This window comes from Microcaecilia unicolor, chromosome 3 (assembly GCF_901765095.1).
Source record: "Microcaecilia unicolor chromosome 3, aMicUni1.1, whole genome shotgun sequence".
Taxonomy (NCBI): domain Eukaryota; kingdom Metazoa; phylum Chordata; class Amphibia; order Gymnophiona; family Siphonopidae; genus Microcaecilia; species Microcaecilia unicolor.
This window is the reverse complement of record NC_044033.1, coordinates 504,190,362-504,206,128: the sequence shown is the minus strand read 5'-3', so window position 1 is coordinate 504,206,128 and position 15,767 is coordinate 504,190,362. Positions and strand designations below refer to the sequence as shown.

At 41.0% G+C, this 15,767-nt stretch overlaps 1 protein-coding gene across 2 annotated transcripts in view; it reads right to left on the bottom strand.

Moving 5' to 3' along the window:
- Window positions 1–15,767, bottom strand: part of RNGTT (RNA guanylyltransferase and 5'-phosphatase) — a 723,922-nt gene that overhangs the window by 599,210 nt on the left and 108,945 nt on the right. The window lies entirely within an intron of this gene.

Below are 15,767 nucleotides of genomic sequence, written 5' to 3'. Positions count from 1 at the left end.
AAAGAATAAGAAAAAAAATTGAACTAGAAGTTCTGAGATATTTCCATACAATACCTGTAAGACAAAAACAAGTAGCCTTAAAAATAATTTAAACGCGAAGCCAATAAAGCTTTTTAATGCATTTAGAAACACTTTCATATTTCCTTAAACAAACAAAAAACAAACCTGTCGTATTGTGTATTAACTGTAGTTTGTGTAGTAAATTACCATTCATAGCAACATATAAAGAATTACAATAATCCAGATGGGACAGAACTAACATCTGGATGAGAAGGGCAAAATGAGAATCATGCAAATAGGATCTAATTAATCTCAACTGTCGCATACGATAAAAAGTTCTTTTCCACGTTTGATTAATTTGGGATTCAAAGGTTAAAGAAGAATCCAAAATAACAACCCAAAACTCTGGATTCCTTTTCCGCCTTTAAGGTATTCCCATCCATCATTCTCCTGCAAGTTAGCAAACCATAGGACCTTAGCTTTAGTTTGATTCAATTTTAACATGTTGTCAGTGGCCCACTGCTGAATTTTACTCATACAGCAGGATATTCTAACAGAAGTATCTTAATAGGTTGCACATACAGGAATCAGTGTTAAGATGTCATCTGCATAGGAGAATAAATGTTCTCCATACACCAAAACAATATTAGACAAAGAACTCAAAGAGACTGAACAACATGGGTGAGAGGGGAGAACAACATGGGTGAGAGGGGAGATCCCTGAGGGACCCCACAAGTCGAATACCAACTATTTGACATTTTACTTCCTTTCCAAAGAGTGTATGATCTATTAAGTAAAAATTCCCTGAACCAGTTTAAAACTGGACCAACTAAACCTAGCTCACTCAATCTCTACAATAACAATCCATGATCCACCAAGTTAAATGCAGCTGAAATGTCATACTGAAGTAAAAGTATCTACCTATTCTCTGACAGCTATGATGAAAGCTATTAGTAGAGTATTCCGTTAAGTTATTCAAAGTCGTTAACTCACGACAGGATTGTGAAAAATTACAGAAGGACCTTACGAGACTGGGAGACTGGGCGGCTAAATGGCAGATGACATTTAATGTGAGCAAGTGAAAGGTGATGCATGTGGGAAAAAAGAACCTGAATTATATCTATGTCATGCAAGGTTCCACGTTAGGAGTTACGGACCAAGAAAGGGATCTGGGTGTCGTCGTCAATAATACAACTGCAACCTTCTGCTCAGTGTGCTGCTGCGGCTCAGAAAGCGAATAGAATGTAGGGTATTATTAGGAAAGGTATGGAAAACAGGTGTGAGGATGTTATAATGCCGTTATATCGCTCCATGGTGCGACCGCACCTTGAGTATTGTGTTCAATTCTGGTCGCCGCATCTCAAGAAAGATATAGTGGAATTGGAAAAGGTGCAGCGAAGGGCGACTAAAATGATAGCGGGGATGGGACGACTTCCCTATGAAGAAAGACTAAGGAGGCTAAGGCTTTTCAGCTTGGAGAAGAGACGGCTGAGGGGAGACATGCTAGAGGTATATAAAATAATGAGTGGAATGGAACAGGTGGATGTGAAGCGTCTGTTCACGCTTTCCAAAAATACTAGGACTAGGGGGCATGCGATGAAACTACAGTGTAGTAAATTTAAAACAAATCGGAGAAAATTTTTCTTCATCCAACGCGTAATTAAACTCTGGAATTCGTTGCCGGAGAACGTGGTGAAGGCGGTTAGCTTGGCAGAGTTTAAAAGGGGGTTAGACAGTTTCCTAAAGGACAAGTCCATAAACCGCTACTAAATGGACTTGGGAAAAATCCACAATTCCGGGAATAACATGTATAGAATGTTTGTACGTTTGGGAAGCTTGCCAGGTGCCCTTGGCCTGGATTGGCCGCTGTCGTGGACAGGATGCTGGGCTCGATGGACCCTTGGTCTTTTTCCCAGTGTGGCATTACTTATGTACTTATGTAATTTGTTGAGATATAAAACCAATCTGTGAAGATTGAAGGCAAGAAATTTTGTCAATATAACTAGATAACTATTTACTAACAAACATCTCTAACAGTTTGGTAAACAAAGGTATCCTTGCAATTGGTCTAAAACTAGATGCAAGGTTTAGATCCAAACCCTGAGATTTGGGTATAGGAATAAGCACTATCTGGCCCATCTCTAAAGGAAGCTTCTCTAAATCAGCAAATTATTAAAAAATGAAATATAGTATAATACTGATTAGATGGTTGGATAGTAAATAAGATGGCCAACTATCTAATACACATCAACAGGTTGTAAGTTTTGGGAGAAGGGATTGAAGATCATTTACAGAAATAGAATCAAGGTATCCTTGCAACTGGTCTAAAATCAGCTACTCTCTTTTATAGGTCATAACGTGAAGCAAGCTGGCAAGACCTAAATCAAGCTGTTCATGCAAGAAGCCCTCAAATCTCACAGAGCTGAAACTTCTCTGTATGCAAAAAATGGGCCAAAGTTCCTCAAGGACCTGTTTTGTAAAATACATCCTTTTTGTCTGAGTTATATATCCAATGAGTTTTTCATTCTCTCGTCAGATTTATTATTATTATTACATTTGTATCCCACATTTTCCCACCTATTTGCAGGCTCAATGTGACTTGCATAGTACCGTAAAGGTGGTCGCCAAGTCCGGTAGATAGACAGTTACATAGTAATATGTGGTCAAAAGAGGTTCGTGCGTTTCAGGCACAATGGGGGTTGGATAAAGGAAAGGTTAAATAGTGTCCAATATGATCTTTGGTTTTGCTGTGTTCCAGGGTGTAGGCATTTATGTTGGGTCGGTAGGGTATGCCTTTTTGAACAAGTTGGTTTTTAGTGATTTCATAAAGTTTAGATGGTCGTAGATTGTTTTCACAGTTTTTGGCAATGCGTTCCATAATTGTGTGCTTATATAGAAGAAGCTGGATGCATAGGTTGCTTTGTATTTGAGACCTTTGCAGTTTGGGTAGTGAAGGTTTAGGTATCTTCGTGATGATCTGGTTCTGTTTCTGGTTGGTAGATTTATAAGGTTTGTCATGTATCCTGGGACTTCGCCGTAGATAATTTTGTGGACCAGGGTGCAGATTTTGAAGGTAATACGTTCTTTGATTGGGAGCCAACGCAGTTTTTCTCGAAGGGGTTTGGCACTTTCGAATCGTGTTTTACCGAATATCAGTCTGGCTGCTATGTTTTGGGCAGTTTGAAGTTTCTTTGTGAGTTGTTCTTTACATCCCGCATAGATTCCGCTGCAGTAATCCGAGTGGTTTAATACCATTGATTGCACTAGATTGTGAAATATTTCTCTCGGGAAGAAAGGTTTTATGTGTTTAAGTTTCCACATTGAGTGGAACATTTTCTTTGTTGTGGAGTTTACTTGGCTCTTTAGTGTAAGGTTGCGATCGATTGTAATGCCGAGTATTTTTAGGCTATCTGAGATAGGGAGGGTGTGATCTGGGGTGTTTATGGTTGTAGGTTTGTACTTATTGTGTTGAGATGAGAGGATGAGGCAGTCTGTTTTTTCAGTGTTCAGTTGAAATGAATTTGCCCATGAGTCCATGGTGTTCAGAACGAGCTTGATTTCATTGGTGATTTCTGTCAGGTCATGTCTGAAGGGGATGTAAATTGTGACATCGTCTGCATAGATGAACGGGTTGAGGCCTTGACTGGATAAGGACTTGGCCAGTGGGATCATCATTATGTTGAAGAGTGTTGGTGATAATGGTGATCCTTGAGGTACTCCGCAGTCTGCTTTCCAAGGTGGTGATATGTTTGAATTTGATTTTACTTGGTATGTTCTGCTGGTTAAAACACCCATGATCCAGCTATGTATATTTCCACCAATCCCGAAGTAATCAAGGAGACTTAGTAGTATATTGTGGTTTACCATGTCGAATGCGCTTGACAAGTCGAATTGGAGGAGAAGTAAGCTTTTACTTGTGGCTATTTCCTGCTTGAATTTGGCCAGGAGAGTGACTAGAACAGTTTCGGTGCTATGGAGGGGGCAGAATCCTGATTGTGATTCATGTAGTAATGAGAACTTGTCCATGTAGTTAGTAAGCTGTTTGGTCACCATGCTCTCCATCAGTTTGACTACTCGTGGAATAGATGCAACTGGGCGGTAGTTGGTGAGATCATTAGTTTTTTTTCTTGGTGTTTTTTGGTATTGGGGTAAGTAAGATGTTGCCATGATCCTCAGGGAAGAGACCTTGGTGGAGCATGTAGTTTAGGTGGGATGTGAGGTCTGCTATGAAGCGGTCAGGGGCGGATTAAAGTAGATGGCTGAGGCAGGTGTCCAGTTTGCAGAGGGTATTGGAGAACCTATGGACCGCCTGGGTAACTGATTCTAGTTTGACCAGGTACGGTCTTGCTGGGTATTCTCCAAAGGCTGGGTCCAGGCCATTGATGAAATAATCAATGTCGGTGTTATGCTGAGGAAGTGTGTTGCATAATTTTATTATTTTTTCATTGAAGTATTCAGCAAGTATGTCTGTGGATGGGATGTCTGTGTTGGTTGTAGTGATTGGAGTGGTGTCTAGTAGCTTATTTACGAGTTGGAATAGTTTCTTCAGGTCTTTGTAATCCGGTCCTATTTTAGTTTTGTAATAAGATCTTTTGGTTTGTCTTATTGCATATTTGTATTTTCTTTGTATTTGTTTCCATGCATTGAGTGTATGTTCATCTTTTATTTTTTTTCCATGCTCATTCGAGTTTCCTGGCTTGTGTTATGAGTTTTTTAAATTCATCATTGAACCATGGTATCGAGTTTTGTCTTCTTGGTGTTCTTGTTCTTAAGGGTGTTAATTCGTCTAGTACACTTCTGCATCTTTCGTCCCAGTTGGAGAGGTAGTGTATGGAGTCCGTTCGTTGTCATATATCTGTTGCCAGAATGCTTTTGGGTCTATTTGGCCTCTTGTGCTGTAGGTTGTCTGTTCTTGTGTATGGTGTAATCCTTTCTTCCACCAGTTTAGGATAGGTTTAGTTTGTAGTGATCGGTCCAAAGTGTTTCTGTCCATTTGATATCTGTTATTAGTATGTTGTGGTCTGTGGACATTTTGTGTGCGAAGAGGTCCAGTGTGTGCCCTTTGATGTGGGTAGCTTGCATGTGTGGCCACTTGTGATCCAAGAGTGAAGGAAGTCCTTACATTCTCGAGCGTTGGTAGAGTTTGGATCTTCTAGGTGAAGGCTTATGTCACCTAGTATTAGTATGTTGGAATTGGTTACACACGTGTTTGAGATGAAGTCCGTGAAGTTAGACTGGCTTTCATTCCAGTTACCAGGCGGTCTGTAAAACAGGACGCAGTTCAGATGATCATGCAGGGATTTGTTGTGGATTCTAATTGAGGCAATTTCAAGTTGGGTTGTTATGGACTCGGCAGTGGTTTCGGTGGTGAAGTGGGAGCGGTAGATTAGTGCTATGCCTCCTCCTCTCTTTTCCTTTCTAGTCCAGCGAGTGATTTTGTATCCTGGAGGGCATAAATCGAGGATTATGGGATCCTTTTGATCGTGGATCCAGGTTTCGTTGATGAAAATTAGATCGAGGTTTTCTGACATGATCCAGTCTGTTACTGTTGTTGTTTTGTTTACTACAGATCTGGCATTAATGTTTAGGACTAATCATGTTTTCAGTATAAACTGTGCTAAAACACATTATCATTCTAGAATAATCACTACCTTTATCTCAACACTGTATATTTATTTATGACATTTATATCCCACATTATCCCAAACAAGTTTGAGTTCAATATGGCTTACAATAAACAATAAATAATAATTATACGCTTTTTGTTTTAGAAATAATTGAATTTCTCCAAGGAAGGATCCCTCCCCTTTTCCATATTTTAGTGCAGTGATTCTCAAGGCACTTCTGGTTTTTTGGGATATCCACAATGAATACGCATAACATAAATTGCATGCAATGGAGGCAGAGTATTCCTGAAAAAGCTTGAGAAACACTGCTTTAGTGCATGCTATTCCCTGTGTCCTGACAGAAGACTGATCCAAGTACTTTTCTCAATGGCCTCTATACAATTTGTCAAATGGCACCACTTGAACTAACTCTTGATTGGAAAGATGTAGAACAATCGTTTAACCAGTTATAATAGGCAATAAAAGAAATAGAACTGTGGGATATGGAATGAGTCAGACCAAGAATAGATGAATGGGACAGTATTTTTTTTTTTAATCTATTCTGCTCTATCCTCAGTTCTAGGCAAAGTACAAATTTGCATATATAATAATTTTTTTTTAAACCCACAAACACAAAAAATATAAAGACAATACAGATGATGCATATTAAAAACAATAGTTTTGCAATCTTAAGAAATCAACCTATGCTGGGAATTCATCATTAAAATAATTCTGCCTTTAGCTATTTTTGAAAAGTTATAATAATTCTCTATCATTCTAAATGCTTTTGGAAGTTTATTACATTCAGAAACACTTGCCATTGTGAATGATCTCTTATTGGTCTGAACTAAACAGTGTTGATGATTCTCTTAACTGAAGCCTCCCAGTGTTTTCAGACCACAGAAAATGAACAGGAACACAGTCCAGCAAACATGATACTTTCAAAACATGGCATACAGAAAAAATAAAGCTACCAACTTGTTATAGTAGATAATAGGTTTATTTGACTTTTATCTCACGTTTGAGATATCGTTTGCAATAGTACAATTTTTTATATATTTGTATTGTCTCTTTACGTGACCATACGTTATTGTTTGTTTTACATTGTTTATGTTTTTTTGATTTGTATAGACTCCTAACGCAGGCCAGGACGGCCGAAACACAGCTGTGTCGAGTCCCTTTCTCCCTGCTACCGTTTGGCTAATAAAGTTGACTCTTCATTTTTACATCCAAAGTGTCGTCTTTTTTATGTAATTTTTTGATTTTGATGGATTTATTTTTTTAAATACATATTTTATGATTAATTTCAAATTTTGACGTTTTTAATATATATTTTTTATTTTTATTTTTTAATTTTTGTTTTTGCTAGTCATCTTCGCTGTTTTGTTTCTTGTTGGTTTCCTTGCGAAGACTGGTTTCTTCGGTTTCTTCTGTTTTTTGTACTTTATTTGTGATTAATCCATACTGCAGTGATATTTCTGCTTTTCTTAACACAGGGCTTTATTTAGCAACAGTTGATATTTTGTTACATATGATGCCCTGTTATTGACCTTCGGTTCTACTGTCATGAAATTAGAGTTAATATGATCATATTTTCTGTTAGCATCTATTGGCGTTAACAGCTTACAGACTGTAGGTAGACAAGTTATGGGTCTGTAATTTTTGGGAACGTTACTTGTTCCTCTCTTTGGAAACAGACATTTTCTTCCTGTTATTAGTATACTGTGCTGTCAAATCTGGCTGCTCAATCAACTGTTTTGGTTTTTTTTTGTAGTTAACATTTCTTCACTAAAATGTGGTAAACTATTGAACCAAAGGTTGGTTACTCCGTTTGGGCCAGGGATTTTCCAGGTTTGGGTGCTCTTTAACCTGTTTTGCAATTCTTTTATTTCAGACCATTTACATAGTAACATAGTAGATGACGGCAGAAAAAGACCTGAACGGTCCCATCCAGTCTGCCCAACGAGACAACTCATATGTGCTACTTTTTGTGTATACCCTACTTTGATTTGTACCTGTGCTCTTCAGGGCACAGACCGTATAAGTCTGCCCAGCACTATCCCCGCCTCCCAACCACCAGCCCCGCCTCCCACCACCGACTCTGGCACAGATCGGGATAGTGCTGGGCAGACTTATACGGTCTGTGCCAGAACCGGTGTTGGGAGGCGGGGCTGGTGGTTGGGAGGCAGGGATAGTGCTGGGCAGACTTATACGTTCTGTGCCCTGAAAAAGACAGGTACAAATCAAGGTAAGGTATACACAAAAAGTAGCACATGTGAGTTTATCTTGTTGGGTAGAATGGATGGACCGTGCAGGTCTTTTTCTGCCGTCATCTACTATGTTACTATAGAAGGCGCCACAAATATTGTGAACTACTCTATTTCTAATGGGCAACTACTAACAGCATTAAAAACAACCTTGACCAGGACAAACTTGAAAGTTACCAGCCTGTATCCAACATCCCATTTCTAGGGAAACTTGTAAAAGAAAAGCCTGTGTTCAACTAAATGATTGGCTAGAAGACAGAAACTGGCTAGATCCATATCAATCTGGATTCAGACCCTACTAGATGATCTTCACAGAGACATGGGATTCACCTCGGTGTTAGTACTGCTATATTTCTCAGCAGCTTTTGACACTGTGGATCATGATATCTTGCTAGCACGACAGACAGAAACAGGTATCAACAGAACAGTACTTGATTGGTTCAGAACCTATTAAGCAACAATCCATAATGTTTGGCAGCAACTCATCACCACGAGCACTGACCTGGGGGTACCACAAGGATCGATAATGTCAGTTATTCTGTTCACTATCTATACCTCAAGCCACTAGTTGCACTGATTTCAGTCAATGGACACTCAGTTCTACATTACATGGATGATGTGCAGCTACTCATACCCATTGAACCTGACTTACCTACAGCCCTGAATAAACTGATTACTTGTCTAATACCAATGCAAGAATTGGCTCAACACAACAAACTTCGCCTGAACCCAAGTAAAATCGAGCTTATCTGGGTCCCTAACACAAGTGGATACATACCTGACATCAAAATATCTTTTGGGACGTACGAACTCCCCTTCAAATCACAAGTCAGGAACCTTGGAATACAGTTAGATTCAACATTTACTCTGACTCCTCAAATACAAGCAACCTTCAAGAGCTGTTTCTACTATTTGTGACAGCTACGATGCCTCTCTCCTTACATCAAGAAGATAAATCTTATCCCAGTTGTGCGTGCCATGATAACATCAACACTGGATTTCTGTAATGCAAATGGTCTGACTACTATGGGTCTGCGCTAGCTCCAATTGATTCAGAATGCTGCAGAAAGACTCATAGAAGGTTGCAAGCAATGCGACCACATCGCACCATTTTTGAAAAAACTTCTGCTTGGCAGTACAATACAGGGCTAAATTTAAAACTCTATGTCTGATCTTCAAGGCCCTTGAAGGAAATACCCCTGAGTACCTGAAGAATAGGATGATCCTCTGCATATCTCCAAGGACACTAAGGTCCTCTCAAGGATTATCACTAGCCACACCTTTTCAAAAAGACATTAAACGATGTGATACCCGCAAGCGAGCCTTATTCGGAGTAGCCCCCACACTCTGGAATGTTCTCCCTGAAAGGTTCTGCTTAACACTATCTCTGTTTCAGGAAGCAGGTGAAAGTGTGGCTCTTCAAACAGGCCTTTAGTGGAAGAACTAACTTGTTAGTCTCACTCACACACACAAGGAGTGACACAGGCTGCACATACTGCAGCAGGACATGTTTATCCACTCCTACCCTAGCTAAGAACATTTAAACAACTCTCTGACTTCATGTGAATCTCTCTTTAAATTAGTCTCATTTTCTAACTGCACTTAATCTCTTACCTATCTATATGTTAACCATCTCTCTGACCTCATGTGCAACTTTCTTTAGTTACCTTACTTTCTAACTCTTCTTACTCCCTTACCTATCTACATGTTGCATCTTTGCTTATACCCTACAATGTCAATTAAAATGTTCTATTACATATTGTGTTGACATTGAAAGTACTACTACTACTTAACATTTCTAAAGCGCTACTAGGGTTACGCAGCGCTGTACAATTTAACATGGAAGGACAGTCCCTGCTCAAGGAGCTTACAATCTAAAAGACAGGTGTACAATCTAGAGACAAGTGTACAATCTAAAAGACAGGTGTAAATCTAGAGACAAGTGTACAATCTAAAAGACAAGTGTAGAGTCGATCTGATAGGGCATACTATATTTCTCGAAAGGTTAGGTGCCGAAAGCAGCATTGAAGAGGTGAGTTTTAAGCAGAGATTTGAAGATGGGTAGGGAGGGGGCTTGGCGTAGGGGTTGAAGAAGATTGTTCCAGGCATAGGGTGAGGCAAGGCAGAATGAGCGGAGTCTGGAGTTGGCAGTGGTGGAGAAGGGTACAGAAAGGAGGGATCTGTCCTGTGAGCGGAGGTTACGGGTGGGAACATAGGGGGAGATGAGGGTAGAGAGGTAGTGAGGAGTCGCAGACCGGGTGCATTTGTAGGTAAGGAGGAGAAGTTTGAATTGTATGCGGTAACTGATCGGAAGCCAGTGAAGTGACTTGAGGAGAGGGGTGATATGAGTATATCGGTTCTGGCGGAATATAAGACGTGCGGCAGCGTTCTGAACGGATTGAAGGGGGGATAGCTGGCTAAGTGGGAGGCCAGTGAGGAGTAAGTTGCAGTAGTCAAGGCGAGAGGTAATGAGAGCGTGGACGAGAGTTCGTGTGGTGTGCTCAGAAAGGAAAGGGCGAATTTTGCTGATGTTGAAGAAGAAGAAGCGACAGGTTTTGGCAGTCTGTTGGATACGCGCAGAGGAGAGGGAGGAGTCGAAGATGACTCCGAGGTTGCGGGCAGATGGGACAGGGAGGATGAGGGTGTTATCAACTGAGATAGAGAGTGGAGGAAGAGGAGAAGTGGGTTTAGGTGGAAAGACGAGGAGCTCGGTTTTGGACATGTTCAGCTTCAGGTGGCGGTGGACATCCAGGCAGCAATGTCGGATAAGCAGGCCGATACCTTGGCCTGGGTCTCCGCGGTGATGTCTGGTGTGGAGAGATATAGCTGGGTGTCATCAGCATAAAGATGATACTGAAAACCATGAGATGAGATCAGTGAGCCTAGGGAAGAGGTGTAGATTGAGAAGAGAAGGGGTCCAAGGACAGATCCCTGGGGAACTCCAACAGATAGTGGGATGGGAGTGGAGGAAGATCCATGAAAGTGAACCCTGAAGGTGCGGTGGGAGAGATAAGAGGAGAACCAGGAAAGGACAGAACCTTGGAACCCAAAAGAGGACAGTGTGGCAAGAAGTAAATTATGATTGACAGTGTCAAACGCCGCGGATAGATCGAGGAGGATGAGGATGGAATAGTGGCCTCTGGTTTTGGCTAGGAGCAGGTCATTGCAGACTTTAGAGAGAGTTGTTTCTGTCGAGTGGAGAGGGCGAAAACCGGATTGAAGTGGATCGAGGATGGCATGAGAGGAGAGAAAATCAAGGCAGCAACTGTGCTCAAGTATTTTGGAGAGGAAGGGTAGGAGAGAAATGGGGCGGTAGTTGGAGGGGCAGGTAGGGTCAAGTGATGTTTTTTTTAGGAGAGGTGTGACTACGGCGTGCTTGAAGGTGTCAGGGACAGTTGCAGTGGAGAGAGAGAGGTTAAGGATGCGACAGATGGAGGGGGTGACAGTTTGGGAGATGGTGTTAAGTAAGTTGGTGGGGATGGGATCGGAGGAACAGGTGGTGCATTTCGAGGAGGAAAGAAGGCGGGAGGTTTCATCCTCGGTGATCTCAGGAAAGGAAGAGAAAGAGGCCATGTTTGGTTGGTTTTTGGATGGGGCTACAGGCTGAAGAGGAGGTGGTGGCTTGGTAGTGAACTCAAGGTTGATCTTTTGTACCTTGTCGTGGGGGTCGGGCTGCAGGGTCCGGGAGCGCTGCGGCGGTGCGGTGGGTCTCCTGGATCGCCGGGTCGAGTCAGGCCTGCGCCATGAGGTGGGCCGAACCCAGACCCATCCACGACGCGGCTCCCGGATTCGGCAAACCTTGGGCAGCAGTGGCAGCCGCGTCGATCTGCGTCTCTGGCTCCTCTGGAGGGGGGGGGAATCGCACTGCAGCGGGGGCACTGGTGAATCGATCCCTGGACCGGTCCTCTTTTAAACCCCCCCCCTTTTTTTTTATGTTGTGCATCCTTTTGACCCCTTTGTGCTTATATCATACTTACATACATAGTAACATAGTAGATGATGGCAGAAAAAGACCTGCACGGTCCATCCAGTCTGCCCAACAAGATAACTCATATGTGCTACTTTTTGTGCATACCCTACTTTGATTTGTACCTGTGCTCTTCAGGGAACAGACCGTATAAGTCTGCCCAGCACTATCCCCGCCTCTCAACCACCAGCCCTGCCTCCCAACCACCACACACAAAGTAGGCTGGTAACCTACTGTTTGCACCATGAGGCCATAATATAAGAGGAGAATTGTAGTTTTAGTCAAGCCTCCTTACAGATAGTATGGTTACCATTAGGAATTTTTTTTTTTTCAAATCAGGGAAAAGGGAGCAGATGCCCAGAGAGTCAAATAGACTTCAGACATACCAAGTCACATGTATTAGGTGTGTGGCATGTGCATATGGCCCTATTCTCTAGCTCACACGCCAAGGCCTCCTCCTCTCGTGCTTTTCAGCAGCAGCAAGGACAGCCAAGATGGAAAGGAAGAACAGATACTTTCAGCTTAGATCATGCTGGATGCCCTCCTTGTTTCCATCCAAACAGGAAGACTACATCAGAGTCTACAATGTGCTTTGGCTGATGACCACAGTGCCAAGAGGAACTGCTGGGGAAGCAAAAAGAGGAAAAGCTGGGCTGTGGTGGCAATGGGGGAGGGAAGTTTAAGGAAGATAACAGAGGAGAGGAGAATGCTGCACCACTGAGGGTAGGGGGGATTGTGGACTATGTGTGTGTGTGTGGGGGGGGGTATGTTAGACAAGCAGATGCTGGATCAGAGGGGAAGGCAGGAAAATTAAAGGCTACATTAGGGGGGGGGATATTGGACTCTAGGAGGAAGAAGAGCAAGACGAGAGAAGATGCTGGATTGGTGAAGGAGAGGAAGAGCGCTGTGAACTGTACTAGTCTGATCTTTTTTCTGATGTATCCTTGCTGTTCTTCTATAAATAATCGAGTTTTTGAAGATGCACTATTAAAAGATGCTTTTAAGAAAACATCCCCTGGACTGGACTTAAGTTTATTTAAAGCATGGAACAGTGTGAAGGTTTTCACAATGTGACTGGGATACTTACCTCAACCACCAACCTGAACCCCTTTTATTGATTTTTACAAAAATGTCCATATCCCTTTTGGAGTTGGCAGGCCAAAACAACAACACAATTAGTTGTGGGTGTACCCGAAAGTTATAATATTTTATAATGACTTGAAAAAATTCTACAACCAATAAAGTGCCATTCATATTCTAAAATAAATTGCTAGCAGAATATCTCAGATGTCCCTGTTCCTCCCTCTTTTCCTCCAACCCTTGCCGCATCAGCTCTGGCAATGCAATTCCCTCCAGTTCCCATTTCACGGCATACTGTAATTGAACATAAAGAAAACCGAAATAAAGAATGTAAAATAGAGAGATCATACAGAGCAAATATCAGCCTAAAAAGTGAACTATTTTCTGTTTTATTATTATTTTTCCAGCCCTATGGAATATTTGAAAGAAACTGTATATAGAGTCAAAAATGTCTGTCTGAGATAAAATAATTCTGAAAACAGAATGGAATCAAATTCAGTGTCTTCGGAAACTGGGTAAAATATGCATTGAATTCGAAAATAGCCAAATGGCAGGATGCAGAGAGATTACCAATAATTACCAGACATCATCAGTCAAAAAAACTTCCCCCTTCCCTATTCTTCTTAATAGTTATTGAACTTATTCACTTTTTTATTATTTTTTTTCTCTTTTCAAAGATACTGATGATGTGTGGTTGTAATAGCTATTGACTAATTTTGTAGCACTATTTTACCAAAGTCTTTCCTCCTCTACTAAAGTATATTGAGTGCTGTAAGGTACAGGATAAGCATTACCGGTAATTTTGCATACAGTCTACTAGCCAATTATATTTGATGGATTCAGATAAATAAATTTCAGAAGAAATAGACTAATCAATTCTTATTGGAGAGGGTATCCAGCTGCTGCAGAATAGAAATACTGATACACAAACACAGAAGATAGGAAGTTACTCCTCTCCCAGTCAGTAACACAGTTACACAGAGTTCTGAAATCATCTTTAAGATTAAGGCTGAAAACACACAACAACTAGCTCCAAATGATAAAAGAACAGGAAGCAAAGAAACTCAGAACTGAATACTGTATTAACAAACCCATAAATAAACTGTGTAAAAAAAAAACAATATATATCATAATCTCTGAACACTGGCACATACAAATACCTCTTAATCACATACATTTTCAGCAGATTTTACTAGATTTCCCACAGTAATCATTGATGAGAGTGCATTAGAGTGGTTTCATGACAACTCCCTTAACAAACAGAGACATCACTTGTGCATCATCTAAACCAGTGGTTCTCAAACTTCTCCTGGGAAGCCACCAGCCGGTTGGGTTTTCAGGGTATTCCTAATGAATAAGCATGAGAAAGATTTGCGCTGCATAACCCTAGTAGCGCTCTAGAAATGTTAAGTAGTAGTAGTAGTATAATGAAGGTGACAGGCATGCAAATCTGTCTCATGCGTATTCATTAGGGATATCCTGAAAACACAACTGGCTGGTGGTCCCCCAGGACAGGTTTGAGAAGTACTGCTCTAAACCATGTGTTAATCCCGTAACAAAAAGAATATCTCAAACCACTCTAATCAGGTTGTCTACTTGTCTCAAGAGTCACGTCAACTAACTCCAAGCCAATCCTTTTACCATGCAGTTCAAGAATTCCAGTCCTAATTTTTGAAACGACAGAAAAATCTTCTAGAAGTTAATACAAGACAAAAACCCAGTAGCTCCAAATAAAGGCTGAAAATTAAATACCTCCAGTCTGAAAAGGCACATGTGCGCAAATCACATTAAATATTTAAAAAATTATCTCTAAGTAAATCAGTTTCCATCTTACAAGAAAAGAGCACTTCAACTGCATACATTTCTATTTCAATCACTGCTGTATTTAATGTGTTCTTTCCACAATTTATCACATGACTTGGCAATCCAGTCAGCTGAAGATAAAGTCAAACTTGACAGCGTGGCACAGTGATATTTAAAGTATGCACCTAGGTGGTAAGATCTCACATACATCATTATTTAAATAAACTTTTCTTTTGGTCTAATAAAAGGCAGTAGAACTTCTCAAACATCCTGCTCTTGATGATAAAACTGAAAATTTCCAATTATTTTACTGTAATGCTAGTTCCATCTAGTGGTTGACAGACAATTCACAAACTTCTGAACAAATGAAAATCATTTTAGTTAATGGCAAAAGAAGTAGCAAATGCTCAAGATGTGTAAGACAAGAATGCTGAGACAGGGATGAGTTGAATCCTGAGTTAGGTCTTCTGCTTCTTGGATTGACTAGAGATGATATGGAAACAGTGCTTCAACAGCCCCCTATCTTCTACATCATGGTCCTTGTGTAAGGGATTGCCAAGCATACAAAAAGAGAAGTCCAAATCTCCCGTGAAGACAAAACAAAAGACAAAAAAACAAAACACAAAAAAAGGCTGAAGACAACCCAAAACAGACCTTCCTCAGGGGGTTTGGTTTCAAGTGTTCGACGAGACCCCGGGAAGTTGGATGAAAACAGAAAGCGGCATGACGTCGAACACTTGAAACCAAACCCCTGAGGAAGGCCTGCTGGCCGAAACACGGACCGTGTAGGGTCCTATTAAACTTTTCTGGCACTCTAACTCCCTTGCTTTTGGTCTGTTTTGGGTTGTCTTCTGCCTTGTATAAGGGAACCTGATGAGGTTGGATTTACAGTCCAATGATTACAGGATACTACAATGCACTCCTTTGTATGGTGCCAGACTAAAAGGGCTATCACTATAATGACTAGACCATACTAGACCATGGAGAAGGGGAGAATTTACAAAAAGGAGATAATCTTTGAATAATAGGAAATAAATGTTCATA